Raw genomic sequence first — 4,138 nt, forward strand, 5'->3', positions numbered from 1 at the left:
CATGCTACATACTACATACATACTACATGCTACATACATACTACATATATACTACATGCATGCTACATACATACTGCATGCTACATGCATGCTACATACATACTACATACATACTACATGCTACATACATACCACATATATACTACATACATACAATACATTCATACAATACATACATAGACATACAGTACATATAACATAGAGTAACATACTTACCAATACTTGTCACATTGTTCCCCGAAGCCATTGTCTTTTCCGGAATAAATATTAACATAACAAACCACAAAAATACTCACCCACGATCCGAAGCAGTCCACGAGTGTGTCCCACGACGATCTTGGGTAGAGAACTGCAGCATCAGATGATGCTGCCGTTCTCTACGGGCTGCAGGAATCCAATGACGGAAGGTAGGTATCCTTCCGCACTGTATTCCTCCGCCACTTAAAAAAAAAAAAGTCCCTAGTCTCACTTTATGCCATTGCTGTGTGGGAATTTCCCACGCAGCAATGGCATAAAGTGAGACTAGGGACTTTTTTTTTTTTAAGTGGCGGAGGAATACAGTGCGGAAGGATACCTACCTTCCGTCATTGGATTCCTGCAGCCCGTAGAGAACGGCAGCATCATCTGATGCTGCAGTTCTCTACCCAAGATCGTCGTGGGACACACTCGTGGACTGCTTCGGATCGTGGGTGAGTATTTTTGTGGTTTGTTATGTTAATATTTATTCCGGAAAAGACAATGGCTTCGGGGAACAATGTGACAAGTATTGGTAAGTATGTTACTCTATGTTATATGTACTGTATGTCTATGTATGTATTGTATGAATGTATTGTATGTATGTAGTATATATGTGGTATGTATGTAGCATGTAGTATATATGTAGTATGTATGTAGCATGTAGTATGTATGTAGCATGCATGTAGTATATATGTAGTATGTATGTAGCATGTAGTATGTATGTAGCATGCATGTAGTATGTATGTAGTATGTATGTGGTATGTATTTAGCATGTAGTATGTATGTAGCATGCATGTAGTATGTATGTAGTATGTATGTGGTATGTATGTAGCATGTAGTATGTATGTAGCATGCATGTAGCATGCATGTAGCATGCATGTAGTATGTATGTAGTATGTATGTAGTATGTATGTAGCATGCAGTATGTATGTAGCATGCATGCAGTATGTATGTAGTATGTATGTAGTATGTATGTAGCATGCAGTATGTATGTAGTATGTATGTAGTATATATGTAGTATGTATGTAGCATGTAGTATGTATGTAGCATGTAGTATGTATGTAGCATGCATGTAGTATATATGTAGTATGTATGTAGCATGTAGTATGTATGTAGCATGTATGTAGCATGCATGTAGTATGTATGTAGTATTTTTTTTTATTTTTTTTTTTAACATTTAACACATTAGCCGGATGATGGGACTACTACTGTCCCATCATTGGCTAATGTGTCAATCACTGTCATGGTAGCAGGCATCGCCCGATGGGACTTGTAGTCCCATCGGACGATGCCTGCACAGACCCCCGAAGCCTGCACAGACCACCGGCAGGCCGGCACAGCCCCCCGGCAGGCCGGCACAGCCCCCCGGAGCCTGCACAGACCACCGGCAGGCCGGCACAGCCCCCCGGCAGGCCGGCACAGCCCACCGGAGCCTGCACAGACCACCGGCAGGCCGGCACAGCCCACCGGAGCCTGCACAGACCACCGGCAGGCCGGCACAGCCCCCCGGCAGGCCGGCACAGACCACCGGAGCCTGCACAGACCCCCTGGCAGGCCGGCACAGCCCCCCGAAAGGCCCGTACAGACCCCAGAGAGGCTGTACAAGGCAAAAACAGGGTTTTTCTTATTCCGATACCGGAAGTCCCATAGACTTGAATGGGACTTCCGGTATCGGAATCGGCGATACCGATACTTTTTTTAAAGATCGGCCGTTCCATTCCGATCCGATACTTTGAAGTATCGGACGGTATCGCTCAACTCTAGTGATGAGTAAACGTGCTCGCCACTAATTACTCGCTGTATCACTGTACATGACGAGCAACGAGCATTTCCGGGATTATTCAGCGGGAGCTCGGGTCTCCGTCCTGCCTGTTTGGCACTCTTTAGAGTGCCTATCACCATGCAGGGATTGTCTGCCGTGTACTGTAATGCCACAGCCATCTTTGTTGTGGTATTATAGTGATTGACTGGCCGAACAGCATCATCAGGTCTATAAGAGACCGGACGCCGCCCTGCTCGGCGCATTCATCTCCGGAATCAGGTAGTGTGGGCAGAGCTGCTGCTGAGATAGGGACAGATTTGTGCTTTTATTAGTGTGGGTCTACCATTGTTCAATCCACAATTCCAGCTAAACCAACAGTCCTAAGGACTAATTACAGGATATATAGATTGCAGTGCTAGGTAGGCGGGGGAGACTATGTGCGCATATCCACATCAGTGCAAGGCACGCAGGCACTGTATGTGAGTATAGAGAGCTCACTGCATACACCTAAATGGTCCATAAGTGTCTGCTGCTGCCTATTATATATATACCTAGCTGCAGGTATCCGTGGCTAGGAATAATTTTTTTTTGCACCTGAATCTTGCTAATTTTATTGCAAAGCAATTCAGAGCCCCCTTTATTTCTACAATTGCTCACACTGCATGCTACAGTCAGATCATTTTAATACAACAGCGTGAAAATCCAGTGTTAGGGGCTTGCGGAACACACCAAGTAATAAAGGTGGTATAAGGTGCGTTCGCAGCCCGGGGTCCACCGTGCAGAGATGGTAAAACTGCTGCTCATTTATGGCGGAGAACTAAGTGAACACTGGCGGGGTATCCACTGATCCGGTGTGCACAGGGGCAAACTCTTACCTCACAGAGCCGCTGAAACAGCTGTCGGAGCCTGTTAATACAGAGCTCTGCTGGGTGAGCACTAGCTAACAGTCACAGAACTCTGCCCCAGAGACACATGGCTAGAATTACTCTTGACTGCTAGTGCTTGGCACTGCAACTGTGGTGCCAGCAAGAGAATAGTACTAATTGCACCTAGTGCACACTGCACCGCTCCGGCGGACGCCACTAATCTCCCAGAGCAGGGAGGAAAGCGCTTAACTAGCTCATGGCGCAATTATAAGGAACGGTGCTGCTAGTTCGGTGCAAAGGTGCCTTGTGCTGGATGGCACTGTGTGACGCTAATGCTTGTGTGGAGAGCGGGATGCTCTGGGGCACATAGACTAAGCCACTCTGGCGCTGACTCTGACTCAGTAACCCCTATACCATACACAACCAAAGGGAGGGTATCATAATGCATGAGTCACCAGTCTCATATATCCATCTACACACAACTACCCATAAGAGTCTATATTAGCGCATGGCCGAGTGGCCATGCAACTCTTTTATAGCGGCGTCCTTCCGGGACCTTCCCAGTGGACCACTCCGAGCAGGAACGGGACCTGCGCATGGGAACTCCGACCTCCAATGAGAGGTCGTCCCACGGGCATGCTCAGTAGACAAAAGACAGGACTTAGTCACAGGAGCGTCTGCTTGCTGCTGACTCAAGCATGGTGTTATAGCAGAGCCTGAAGGAGCAACCAGATGCCTAGCATCAGCCTGGGCAAGATGCCGGGACAGACGTCTCTGCTGAGCAGGAATCTCTGCGGCCGCAGAGGACATGGCTTGAGATTCCCCCTATGCAGTGGGGGAAACTCGACTCCTAACATTACCCCCACTCCCCCCTGAGCCTCGCTACGCTCAAAGGCCCCAACAAGTAGCGGAGCGCGGATGTTCTTCACAGGCTCCCAGGTCCGATCCTCTGGGCCATGACCCAATCAACCAAATAATACGTTTTTCCACGTATCATCCTGCACCCCACGATGGCATTCACCTCAAATTCGTCCGAGGACAAGCCCGATGTCCCGGCAGATGACTCGGAGAACCGGGACATGTGGACGGGCTTAAGGAGGGACACGTGGAAGGTATCGGTGATACCCAGGTGTGGAGGAAGGGCCCGCTGGTAGACCACAGGGTTAACCTGTTAGAGAACCTTGAAAGGATCTATGTAGCGAGGCACGAACTTAGTGGACTTGACCTGCAGCCTGATGTTACGAGCGGAGAGCCACACTAAGTCACCAGGAGT

The sequence above is a fragment of the Dendrobates tinctorius genome, unplaced genomic scaffold (genome assembly GCF_039654945.1).
Source record: "Dendrobates tinctorius isolate UK_male_01 unplaced genomic scaffold, ASM3965494v1 ptg000162l, whole genome shotgun sequence".
Lineage (NCBI taxonomy): Eukaryota > Metazoa > Chordata > Amphibia > Anura > Dendrobatidae > Dendrobates > Dendrobates tinctorius.